General features: G+C 45.8%; 1 protein-coding gene across 2 annotated transcripts in view; it reads right to left on the reverse strand.

Moving 5' to 3' along the window:
* slc45a4a (solute carrier family 45 member 4a) overlaps positions 1 to 8,213 on the reverse strand; it is a 44,407-nt gene extending 36,194 nt beyond the window's left edge. The window contains exons 1-2 of one of the 2 annotated variants that reach the window (XM_018731884.2): positions 8,066 to 8,213; positions 2,642 to 2,747 (exon numbers count right to left, since the gene is read on the reverse strand). The gene's annotated coding sequence lies outside the window, so the exon portion shown is untranslated. Of the gene's footprint in view, positions 1 to 2,641; positions 2,748 to 8,033 lie in introns of both variants that reach the window. The other variant, XM_018731883.2, reaches the window with a different exon arrangement.
* Between the last annotated feature and the right edge of the window lie 5,407 nt (positions 8,214 to 13,620).

The following is a 13,620-nucleotide window of genomic DNA, read 5'->3' on the forward strand; positions in this document are numbered from 1 at the left end:
CACGCATTTGTGAACAACACTGCAAACATGATCAAAACAAAGCAGTGATGAGGGAGGTTTGCATGGTGAGCTTGGTTTATAGTGCTTACAAGGCAAAACCTATTTAAAAAAAATAAAGAGCATAGAAACAATTTCTCTTTATAAATTTGTCGACAGAAATCCTGAACCACTGTTGTATAAACACCTTCCGCCCCTTTAGACAACTAAGGCAGATAGATATAAGTTTCAAACTTCTTTTGCAAAAGCTGATGTGCATGCAGACTGACTTCCAACTGGCCCTCTTCAGTTAGTAAGGGTCTGTTTTATACATTAAAAAAAAGTTATCAAATGAATGCAGCCCTTTGTTGACAATATCTATCTCAAATGTTTTATTAACAGCTATTCATCAGAAACTAAAGTGAGGGTTACCCAAAGTCAAATTCCCAGCCAAGTTCCACCAGAGCAGAAATAACACCCTAAGAATGTGGGAAGCTGGTAGTGTAGTGGTTAGAGCTGCTGCATTTGGAGCCAAAGGTTGCAGGTTTGAGTTTCACCTCTAGCTCTAGTACCCTTGAGCAAGGTACTTACCTTGAATTGTGCCAGTAAAATTACCCACCTGTATAAATGGTGGAATAACCATAAGCAGCTTAACATTGCAAGTAACTTTGGAGAAAACGGTCAAATACATGAATAAATGTAGGCGTAAAAGTCAACTTGCATACCAAAAACAGCACTTGTGGCAAAGGCTGAGAAACTAACGGAAAAAACCAGGCTTCACATCCAGTGTGGATCCTCACAATTACTATTCTGCAGTAACATTTACATTTATCCATTTAGCAGTAACTTACCCCTGCCTCTAAATATAGAGAATTGTTGCTAATTTGAGCATTTCAAAGCTGAACATGTAAGAATCAGAGCTTTCTAAAGACATCTCCAAGAGCAAGCCAAGTGTAATGGAAGATTCATCCCTTTGGATGGCTACTAAAATGATCTCCTTAGCTGTTTTATTCAACCACTCAGACATTGCATCCATTCAAACTGCTGGGTACTGAGGATAAAGGGTTTTCTAAATATATTATTACTGCCATCATAACCAGCAGTTCTGCAGCCTGATTTCACCAAATTGCTGTAATTTTTCAAGCCACCATTTAATTGCTAATTCCAACATAACATGCAATTGGTATGCAGCACAATTCATGTTACCACTCAACATGAGTTGTTAAGACATCATTAAAAAACCCCTGTTCTCCCCTAGGAATAGAAAACAGCTTTCACTAATTCAGTCCCCCAAGCATCATCTCTTTTGAAAGTCTCACAACTGTAAATTTGCTCACAAAATGACATGATCCTCTCACGATCACCTTAGTAGACACTTTTCTAACCACCTAATTTCTACAGCGTCACTATTCTTTTCTGTTCCTCATTAAAGTCTTACACAACTGGCAGCTGACCCAGGATGAAAAGTCAGCAATTGATGACAAAAAAAAAAAAAAAAAAAAAAAAAAAAAAGGAAGTAATGGTTTCATTTCATGACATGAACCATAAAGACCCAAGTAAATCAGGTGAAGTTGAGCTCACAGTATTGCTACCTCAGCAAAACAGTGGTTCAAAAAAAAGTCTTCAAAAATCATGTGTTCAGAAAATAATGTAAAAGGTTACATGAGCACATAGCTGCTGTGAGTTAGTCTAGCACAGAGCGAGGATATGAGGCATAGGGGTTAAGGTAGATGACCAAAACGAGAAGGCGGACCGCTTCTTCAAGCCTGTTGAGACAGCCAAGTGAATTCATGAACATGGTACTGGGCATAAAAGACGACATTAATCTGACTGCAAAATGCATTTTTTTTTTTGTACTAAGAAATATCCATTTTGCATTGATGAGAGCCACCACATTTTCAAAACAATCATTTTGATTTCATACTCCACAGCACCTCAGATAATGCTAAAGAGGTTTACCTTGACCTAGAACTACTTAAGGTTTTGTTGGAGGTGAATCCAACTCTGGACTCAAATTACGGCATCCGATTACGGAACTCGTGGCTGTTTTCAGAGTAGATTACTACATAAAGGACAGAGGCCTACAGGCTTCCAGCTTAACAGGTTGCAAACTGAAGGGGAAAACCAGTTTAAGTAAATGCTGAGAATAAACATAATTTTACTGGAGACAAAAGATATACATTATGTGTATGACCAGCCTATATAATTGATTTATTTCACCAAGCGACTAAAATACACTGTAAACAGGAATTCCCAGTGAGAATCCTGTTTCAGTGCACAATTAGACTTATTCTGTGCCCATTACATCAATCTTTATTGCAGCAGGGAAGTTACAAGTATGAGGTGTATGGGAAACAACCGCTTAATAATGCTGAACTCAGTAAAAATTGATATTTCCTTTTCTGTGAGGTTTATTTCCCTCCTGCCTGCAAAGACAGTGGAAAAACAAAGACTTTCATGTCCCATATGCCACAACATACTGCTCCTGAAACAGTATCATAATACTGAAATTAAAATTAAATATAAAGATCCGTAGGAAGGTCTGAACATGGTTTTTTTTTTCTTTTTTTTTTTTTTAAGGGTTAAGTGCTTAACAGACAAAGTGTGTATTCAGCCACCTAAATAGCAACACCTGGCACTGAAACAAAACAAAGGTCTAACTCACCAAAAGGCCTTGAAAGCTTCATATATATCTCCAGACTTCATTCGACAGCAGATTAGAAAGCTGCTGTGCTCCTCGGCCCACTTGAACAGAGCGGAGATCTTGGCACCTGTACGCATCAGCAAAAGAGAGGAGTTAAAAAACATGACCCAATCCAAACAGCTGCTGACTACGCAAGGCCTTGGGGGTGTTTTGCACTCAGCTTCACAGATTGTGTCTAAACTTAAATTTACCACATGGCTGCTTAATTCTGAGGGTCAGCTCATGGGGGGGAGGGGAGAAGAGAAAGAGGGGGAAAAAAAAAACCCCACACACCTTATTTGCCATGGGCTAAAAACACAAAAGAAGCAGTCACTGAATATGATAAACACCTTTGCTTTAGCTACTGTGACTACTGAAGGTAGAGGCCCAGATGTTCTGCAAAGGGAATTTAGATGTTAGTTCAGGAAAACTGCACCAGTGTTTGTTTATAGACTGCCAGAATCTGATAAGGCTCTTTCTCAGGAAATGTCCGTGCATGGTCCTTCCATACCACGGCACACACTGGTGTTCTGATCAGCTATTAACAGTTATAATGAACCAATTTTTGAGACAGTAAGTGACATGGTCTGGTGTTCCAGCTATTATTTTAAAAAAACTGGTTAAAATGCACTCTGAAAACATGGTGGATTGCTGCCCTCAAGGAGTAGTTCCAAGCACCCCGATACAATTCGAATGGATTCAAGAGAAAGAGCTTGTGCGTAAGCCTTTCTTAGAAACCACTAGCTAATAGACACTTTCATCTTTCCCCTAAATGTCTCGTTTCACTACAGGTATTGTAAAGCAACCCAAAGCACACACACTTCCTCGGCATCATGGACCCTCGCAGTAGAAACTGGCTCTTGGCACATAGAATGTGACCTCACTGGGGGGGGGGGGGGGGGGGGAAACTGGTGTGGGAGGTTGAAAGACACCAACTAGACATAGCTGGGATCACCTCCACTCAGTGTTGGCTCTAGAACCAAACTCCTCGGTCAGGGGGGGGGTCTAACTCCCATACTCAGGAGTTGCAGAGGGTGAGAGGCGCCAGGTAGGTGTGGGGATACTCACAAGCCCCCGACTGGCTGCCATACAGTTGGCGTTTGTCCTGGTGGACAAGAGGGTTGCCTCAATGTGACTTAAGGTCACAGAGGGGAAAACTGACTGTTGCGTGTGCTTATGTGCCAGACAGCAGTTCAGAGTATTCAAACTTCTTGGAGAGACTGGGTGGGGTTCTGGACAGGGCCCCACCTACAGACTCTATAGTCCTGCCGGGGGACTTCAACACTCACACTGACAATGACTGGGAAATCTCCTTGGACCAAAGATCAACTTTATAGTTGTTCCATCTGACTTGAGGCCACATGTTCTGGACGCTTGGGTGACGAGGTGCTGAGCTATCAACCGATCATCCGGTGGTGAGCTGCATCAGATATCGGGGAAAACTGAAAGACCCAGTAGACCCAAGCGCATAGTGAGGGTGTGCTGGGCACAACTGTTAGAGGACCCTGTCCAGAATGATTTTAACTCCCACTCCCATGAGAACTTCTCCCATGTCCTGGAGGAGGAAGGGGACATGGAGTCTGAATAGACCCTGTTCAAAACCTCCATTGTGGAAGCAACCAGGTGCAGATATGACCAAAAGCTTGTTGGTGCCAGTCACAGCGACACCCCAAGAACCTGCTAGTGGACACCGGTGGTGAGGGAAGCCATCAAGCTGAAGGAGGCCTTTAAGGCCTGGTTGGCTCTGGGGACTCCTGACTCGGCAGATAGGTAGTGGCAGGCAAAAAAAGGCGGCAGCGGTTGCAGAAGCAAAATCCAGAGCATGGGAGGAGTTTAGAGAAGCCATGGAAAATGATTTTTGGTTGGGTCAAAGGTTCTGGAGAATCATCTGGCAGCTCAGGAGGAGTCGGAGGAACGTCGCTCAAGCTGTGCTCAGCAAAGGTGGAGAAACTCTGACCTCAAATGAGGATGCTATCAGGAGGTGGAAGGAGCACATTGAGGAACTCTTAAACCCAAGAGATATGCCTCCTTTAGAAGAGTCAGGGCCAGGGGCTTCCAGGGTACCAGAGTCCCTTTCCCTGGTGGAAGTCACAGAGGTAGTTGCAAAGCACCGCAGTGACAAAGCACCCAGGGTGGATGAGATTCGCCCAGAACTGCTTAAGGTCCTGGATGTTGTGGTGCTGTCATGCCTCTGCAATGTAGCATGGACCTTGGGGACAGTGCCTTTGGACTGGCAAACAGGGACCATCATCCAATCTTTAAGAAAGGGGACTGGAGAGCATGTGCCAACTACTGGGGTATCACTTCTCCGCCTCCCTGGGAAAGTCTATGCTAGAGTGCTGGAAAGGAGGCTCCAGCCAATAGTTGGACCGCAGATTGAAGAGCAACAATGCTGACTCCGTCCTGGCCTTGGAACAGCAGACCAGCTTTTCACTCTCGCAGATAATTGACGGGGCATGGGAGTTCGCTAATCCAGTCTACGTATATTTTGTGGACTTAGAGGAGGCCTACGCCTGTTCTGAAAAATTCTGTGGGAGGTGCTTCAAGAGCATGGGGTGAAGGGGCCACTACTGCGGACCAATCGGTCTCTACACACAAAGCGAGAGCTGTGTCTGCATACTCGGCCTTAAGCCCATTCAATGTGGGTGCTGGACTACAAGGTTGTGCCTTGTCCCCACTCCTGTTTGTGGTTTTCATGGAGAAGATATCAAAGAGCAGCTGAGTTCAGGTAGGCATTCTATGTGGGGGGCAGAAGGTGATGTCTTTTTTGCAGATGTTGTCCTTTTAGCACCGTCAAATGGATGCCCCCAACACGCACCGGAATGGTTTGCAGCCAAGTGTGAAGCGGTTGGTATGAGGATCAGCACCTCAAAGTCTGAGTCCATGATTCTCTCATGGAAAAAGGATGGCATGCCCCCTCCAGGTAAGGGGAGAAAAACTCCTTCGCCTGGGGCAACTTAAGTATCTTGGGGTCTTATTCATGAGTGAGGGAAGACGGGAGCGCGACGTCGGCTGTAGACTGGGAGCAGCTGCAGCAATAATGCAGTCGCTTTACCGGACTGTAATGGTGAAGGGGGAGGTGAGCCATGAAGCGAAGCTCTCCATTTACCAGTTAGTCTGCATCCCTACCATCACCTATGGTTATGAACTCCGGGTAATAACTGAAAGAATAAGGTCGCAGATAAGCGGCTGAAATAAGTTCTCCACAGGGTGGTGGGACTCGCTCTCTGTGACAGGGTGAGGAATTCGGACATCCGGGAGGAGCTCAGAGTAGAGCCGCTACTTCTCTGCATTGAGAGGAGTACCAGGCGTGGCCAACTGGGATGAGACCCTGAGGTCGGGCCAGGACCTGCTGGAGACATTATAACCCCCGGGTTGAGCTGGAGGAAGCTGCAAGGGACGGGGACGTCTGGGCCCCTCTGCTCTCCCTATTGCCACTGCAACTCTTGCAGGACAAGCAGGCAAGAAAGTGGATGGATGATGATGATGATCTGGTCCAATAACAATGCCCATGATCATCATCCTAAAGCCACATTCAGGTCCCACACTGATATCCAAGTGGGCATTGTTATTGGACCAGTTCAGCCATTCACCAGTCCACCCCATGCCATAAGGCACCTTAGTCTCATAAATTAAAGCCAAAGAGAGAGTAACGCAGAGAGAAAAGAAAGGAGTGCAGCAAATTCCGATGGGACCACGCAGTACAGTACTGCAGTGCTCAGCAGTGTAAAAGTGGCCACGGCGCAGCGCTCCCGCCGCACATCCTGCGCGCTCACCGTGCGGCTCGGTGGGGAGAAAGGAAGAAGAGAAGAAGAAGGAAAAAAAAAAAAAAAAAAAAAAAACAGGTTCCCACACTCCTCGTCCTCGTGAGTCAGACACATTCCACCGTAACACACCCTACTGCTCGTCATGAGAGATCACAATGAACTTACCATGTTCCTCTACAGTGTACTGCGACATTAGTTTTATTATGGTGTTTATAATGATAATGGTCCTGAGCAAGATTCCTCAAACACCATCGAGCAGAAACCAGTTGAGATTACAGACTGCGCGCACGCACACACACACACACACACACACACACACACACACACACACACACACACACACACACAATGCGCGTGATCTAGTCGCACTGGCAATGAATGGCATGTTTAACAAAATTATGTGCGGTGGGGACACGGCACGGCTGCCACATTGCGAAGGGGCGGGCTATAATCCTGCACTCCATTAGCGTTTCGTGTACGGGTCCGCAAGAACTCTGGGCTGCTGTGTGCGTGAGCAGAATACAGAACACTCGTCACGCACCGGTCGCCGAGGTCGCGCTGTCACACACACACACACACACACATACACACATACACACATACACACATACACACACACACACACACACACACACACACACACGCGCGCGCGCGCGCGGTGATGGAAACAAAGCTCAGCATCCACCTCCGCTCAGCATCCACCTCTCCTCAGTCCCTGGCCTTTGTTTTCCTAATGCGCGTGTGTAAACGCAACATCATCATGTTCCTAGGAGAAACCAGCACGCCGCGCCGCTTTACGCTCCACCGGGTAACCATCATCTCAGTGCGACACCACTGGACATCACGCAGCTTGCTATGAGTATGAATGCCATCACCCACACTCACTCATCAAATACGATGACAGACGATGCCGAAGCCGCCCTCTCTCAGTCTCTGCCGTCCGGCCACATTCCCAGCACGCGGACGGACGCCGTGTTTGTCACTTGTGTCTGTCTGCCCGCCTGCCTGCGTTCTGCTGGGGGAGGAGTGTGTGTGTGTGTGTCTGTGTGTGATGCCGCCTCTGCTGCGGCTTCGCCGTCCGCAGGCAGGCAGGAGCCGCGCGTGCACCTGTAACTCGAGCTCATCGCCGCTTCTCCGCACGCGGACTGATGATGTCGACAGCCCACTGTATGCCGCGGACCGGCAGAGTTTTCACGCCCGCAGTGCCCCGCGCCTCCTAACGGGACGCGTCGACTCGAATTGATCCGCCCTCATAATAATGCTCGCACTCGCAGACGGAGACTCGCAGGTGCCGTCGGATATAAGCCCCGGCTTTAGAGACATCAGCCCTGCTGCTGCTGGGGGTCATAGACTAGAGGATGGCAGCTTGTGCGGCGCGGAAAGCGCCAACATTCATTCCCCACAATTATAATATTGCACTGCAACGTGCAAGCTAAAACTACATTGTCATTATTCCCATTAACTGCAACCTGCATTGATGAAGGAGAAATGATGACAGCGCTCGAATCAACATGCCATGATGATGCCCATGGCATTGAATGATTGGCCCAATGATTGGGCATAAACATAATTATTAAAGTATTAACATTGCCCGCTTAATCCCTCACCTGACGTCCTCCTTCGATGACGGCTTGGATACCTGGTGCCGCGTGCCGGTGCGCAGTGTTTCCTGGAGCGCGCTGTCTGTGTTGCGGTGCTGCGCGGTGTCCTACTGTGTGTACTGCGGCGCATCAGTCTGATCCTCCGGGACGCCTCGCGGATGAGCCTTTGCGTTGACGCTCCTTTAAAAAGACATTCCTATCGGAAATAACACCGCGCTTCCGCTGACGTCCGCACCCTAATTTACATAAAGAGGCGTGGTTCTCAGATTTACATAAAAAGGCGGAACATCTCTCCTGTAAACAGTGGCGCGGAGTTCGCATTTAAAGGTACAGAGAACCAGAAAACTCAGACACTGGGACCTCTTTTCCTTCTAATACTGTACAGGCAGTCCCCGAATTACGAACGAGTTTCGTGTCCTCAGTCTGTCTTTAAGACGGATTTTGACGTAAGTCGGAACAATCTATGCATGAAAAACATTATTAAAGAAACACTTCAGATACACTAAAACATCCTAATATAACAATACAGTAATAATAATAATAGAGTGCAATAATGATAATAAATGTAACTACAGTATTTATAATAGAGAGTGACATAGAAAGAGATAATAATAAATGTTGCTACTGTCATGATGAACAGAGGGGACATGGAGGAGGCTGGGCCCAAGTGCAGGACTGTTTATTCAGAATCAAAGGATTACACGTGTTCTCATAGTCAGGGAGGGGCGAATGGTCGGTTGATCGATCTGCGAACTGAATGGAAGCGACGATCCGAAATCATGGTCCGGAGCGATGGCTTGGATACTGCAACTAGGAGTGTCTTTTGTAGCTGAGTGCTCTCTCAGAGAGAGAGAGAGAGAGAGAGAGAGAGAGAGAGAGAGAGAGAGAGAGAGAGAGTATGTGTGCGCGTGCGTGCAATACATGACTAAAGAAATTTTAATGTTCACGTTTTCCATTTATTTGCGTTTCACCTTTCGCTTTGTTATTTTCTCTTTTGTTTCAGTCGTGATTGTTTCCCTTGGATGCATCACCATGACATGCATCACATTTATGCTTTGGTGCTATGGTTAGGAGACTAAAAACAAAAAAAATTAAACAAAATACAGTAACACAAGACATCGTTAACGGGAAAAGAAGGAAGTCTGTCCTACCTCGGCCTCACGCGCCCCACCCACGAGCCGGCAAACCGCTAGACGTGGAATGTTATGCGCATCCCAAAGCAGCGCTAATTTATTATTACGAACCATTGTATAGACAGTAACTCGCATTTTTAATATAAAAGTCTTAATTATGAAGTTTTCATTTGATTGTTAGTTAAGGGTGAGAAAAAAATCAACTGCCGGTCAGTAAGGGGGTGGCTCGTAAGTACGGGGTTGTACGTCAGTTTGATGTTCGTAACTCAGGAACTGCCTGTATACACAATGAAGCACGAGTGGAACATAATATACTTAAAGGAAAACCACGTTCATAGCTAGTTAATAGTCAGTTAGAGTTTGTAAGATGCATCAGTTTTCAAAACCTCTTGGCCTGCAAGCATACTTCCCAACTGTCATAGTCATTCAATTCAATTTATTTTATAGAGCACTCTTCTCACACGTGCAGATGCAAATGTCCTCATCAGGATTTATTCATAAAGAGAACTGAACACTTTGCTCCTAGAGATGGCAAATAAGATCCCCAGTGCAGATCATTTAACTGCAGTGATTAACATGTGATAGATAGTAGCGATGTGGCTGATCATTATATACAGAATGATGCAGTATTCCAAAGCAAAGTCTGTTAACTTTTCCACAGAGTCCTGCAGAAGAGCCAGGTTCACAAAAACAGCTGAGAGGAAGAGCAGCTTTGTGGAGGAGATGGAAAAAACAGTATATAGAGGTAAAGATTTTTGGAAACCTGCTTTCTGAATTTTCTGGAATAAGAATAAATCTCATATTGTTTAATAACATGTGGCTACATTACAATATGCTCTGCTCTGATGTTTGCTGAGAGCTAAAGATGGAGCATGAAGGTATTTACATTTGTGTATGCAGATGAGGGAGGTTTCAATATCACTGGTCTGTAGACAATCTGGAACGATAATTGGACAAAGAGCTACTAGAGATGTGTCATGCCAACAAAGACGGACATGAAGGTGTGTTCTGCAGTATCAGAGAATATCATTGTTGCCTACATAATACATTCCAGTACCTTGGTCCTGTAACATATATCATCTCTGACATTTCCGGCTGGGCTCTTGGAACACCGTTTGGCTGTAGAGAGGAATGCTGTCATTGTTCTCACAATTTTATCTATTACAGCACTGCTTTATTTAGGAAGTTTTTTATAGCCAATGCCCATACATCAGTGTAGTTGCTTACTCCCCGCTCACCTTCTCCTGAAATTTGTCAAAGAATTATGATTCTTAATCTAGAGATGACAGTGTTACAACCATGAGCCTCACATTCACATGTCTTTGCTGAAGAAAATGTCTGTAGCTTTGAAGACATCATCATCATCATCATAGTCATTGATGCCTTCCACCCCTCCTGGGCCATAGGCTGCCTACAAGGGCTCTCCAGGCATCTCTGTCCAAAAGCTGAGATGTCTCCAAGTTTCCTTGTTGGCATTTCTGTACCTGGCAAGGTTTTTACAGTGTGGGGTAGCTAGGCCCACGCCCAACCCTCCTCCTTTCCCAAGTCGTGCTTGGGAGCGTCCATGGTGAAGTTTTTGGGGAGATAACTGCGGCAAATTGCTGGGGGACGAATACACTATGCAAGATTTTTCCCATGTTGAATATAAAAGGGCAACATAAGATGTAATATGTATCAGAACATGAGCTCTGATGCAGAAATGAATCTCAGTGGAAAAATGTGTAATCTTTCCTTTTGTATTTCTCACCAGCTCTAGATAAACATTGTGGATCACGGCTTTTAATTTGGAAACATAATTCAGAAAATTTCTTTTCCAGTAATTTTTCTTTGTCTGCTCCATGACCATCCATAGTTCCCAGATGTTTTGAACACGAAACTGTTATATCTGTGATTATTAGACGTACAATCAGATTTGCTTTTATTAATGCAATCATTTTTGTTGCTCAAGCATGGAGGTCCTTGCCTGCTGTGAAATGCATTTTTGTTTACTCTGAGTTGTATATTGCTTTGGAAAATCCTCTGCCTCGATTAATTGGTGTAATGAAAATTTAAAAATATCTTTACGGGTTTTATCAGATACAAAAAGCATGCAACATCACAATATTCAATATATCTATAGCTGACAACTTAAATTAAATGTTTTTTAGAAAGTTCTATTTGAAACACAATTAAAGGCAGCAAAAAAAAGTTTCAGAAACATGATAACGGCGCTGTCTCCAAGATGTAGGGAGTCCTTATGGTCCTCTTTTCTTACTGGAGAAGAACTGCCGATATGAGGCTTTATCATGAATTGTTTATCATGGATTTTTCCTACTACTTAATGAAATGTTTTTTTTTTTTTTATCTGTGGGTAGCAGTGTTGAGATAGTGAAACTGCTGAAAAGGTAAAAACTTTTGCTCTCGCAGGATTTTTGCACTTTTACTTTCCCTTGTTGTATCCCAGTAATAAAGCATCAATCAGCAGCTCATGTTTTCAGGATTCGTTACACACCTCCTTCATAAAACAAAAACATCAGATCAGAAAGGAACCATGAGAAGCCATATTATACCATCATATTTAAACTGAAGACAATCGGTATTTCTGCAGGTGGCGTGGCGGGTTGGACCGAGTCCTCTTCTCTGGTGAGTCTGGGGTTTGAATCCTGCTTGGGGTGCCTTGCAATGGACTGGCGTCCCGTCCTGGGTGTGTCCCCTCCTCCTCCAGCCTTGTGCCCTGTGTTAGGCTCCGGCTCCCTGTGACTCCAGATGAGACAAGTGGTGTGTGTGTGTGTGTGTGTGGTATTTCTGCACACACACACTGACTGAAACCACTTGTCCCAAGCAGGGTCATGGTGAGCTGGAGCCTAATCTGTCAACACAGGGGGGAGGGGACACACCCAGGATGGGATGCCAGTCCATTGCAAGGCACCCCAAATGGGACTTGAACCCCAGACCCACCAGAGAGTAGGCACAGGCCAAACTTGCTGCACCACAGCCCCCCGCATTTCTGATGACCTGAAATTTACAAAACAAGACAAATATCCGAGTGAGAAAGCAGTTATTAGTAGAGCTCTCCGTTTTGTGAGAATGAGTCTGAATTGCTCTCGTAAGAATTTAAATCCCAGGGTTAAATACATGACATTTCAAGTGGCTTTAGATAAAAAGGCACCAAAAGCAATAAAATGAGAACAGCACTTGAAGAAAAATGGCCGTTGGAGAGTCCTGGAAGAGAAGAAGAGATGAGCCTGCAGGAGGACGGGGGTAAACGAAACGCTCCACGCTTGGGCCGATTGTGTCTCGGTCGGAGGAGCGCGGACATTGACGGGAAGCCATTGTGTTCGCCGCGGCCTGACCCTGAGGCAATAGAGAGGTGCGAGAGCTTTGTCTTGGCTCTCCCCCAAAATACCATTGTTCCCATTTGCCAATTATCTCAAGTATCGGCGCCTTTACTTTCACACGAGGGGCGGATGCTCGGACGGAGCGCCGCGCCGCCCGGCCGCAGCTGCCCTCCCCGGGAGCTCCGAGGTCGAAGGTCCGTAAACGTGCGCGGAAGCCGAAGCCGAACTACGCAAAGTCAGCGAAGGAGCGCAGCGCGTCGAGCCGCGGCGGAGTACGAGGGCCGGGCAACAGCTCCCTAGCCTAGGCTCCAGCCACCATGGAGAAATGAAGTACGTACTGTGAGTGCATCCTCTTATGGGTTTCTCACCTCTCAGCACCATCTCTGCTGAAAGCTCGTGTTCTGCACACCTTTTCTTTTCTGAACATTCTTCAGGTTGTGAACTTTGGGCCAAATTCCAAATCCAAATTCATTTTTCGCCGCTCAGATTCAGAAACAAGCTTTTGCTGGCAGCGCACGCGGCAAGCGCGTAGAATTCCGGTCGATATGCGGCGCAAAGCAGCTTTCCCGAGTACGCATCAGATTGCGGCCGAGAATTTGAGTGCGAATGTTACACCGCGCATGCCGGGGGAGCGGAACGCATGCGGCGTCCTTCGCTGTGAAACCCAACGGCAGTACACAAATCGACTCAAGGTACTTAAAGTTGCCCGCTCTAAAAAAAAATGCAATAACATACCTCCTCTGAGCAGACGTGGTCTGCTTTTTAATTAATCGGCTACAGATCCCCAAAGATTAGCACTAAATATAACGTGCTATTCCAACCACATGGGCAGCTTAATGAAGATAAGAATTATTTTTGAGTCACTGCCAAAAAAGAAGAAAGACCCGTTGTTGGTTGCATATTTTATGAAGTTCAAAAATACCGTTTAAAAGCTTAAGTGTTTGGCTTTCACACAGCCTTATTAAAGAATGAATGGTCAAAGAGCACTGTGAAGAACACAAAGGCCAGCAGCGGCAGTGGGGCATGAGGGAACTTGCAAGGACGGAATGGCCCGGGTAAGAACATTAACGCAGTTTGTTGGCAGAATGCTGAGAGAGCACCTGTTTTGCCTCACTTGGTGTCAAGGTTACGGCGCTGGATGAA

The sequence above is a fragment of the Scleropages formosus genome, chromosome 23 (genome assembly GCF_900964775.1).
Source record: "Scleropages formosus chromosome 23, fSclFor1.1, whole genome shotgun sequence".
Classification (NCBI taxonomy): domain Eukaryota; kingdom Metazoa; phylum Chordata; class Actinopteri; order Osteoglossiformes; family Osteoglossidae; genus Scleropages; species Scleropages formosus.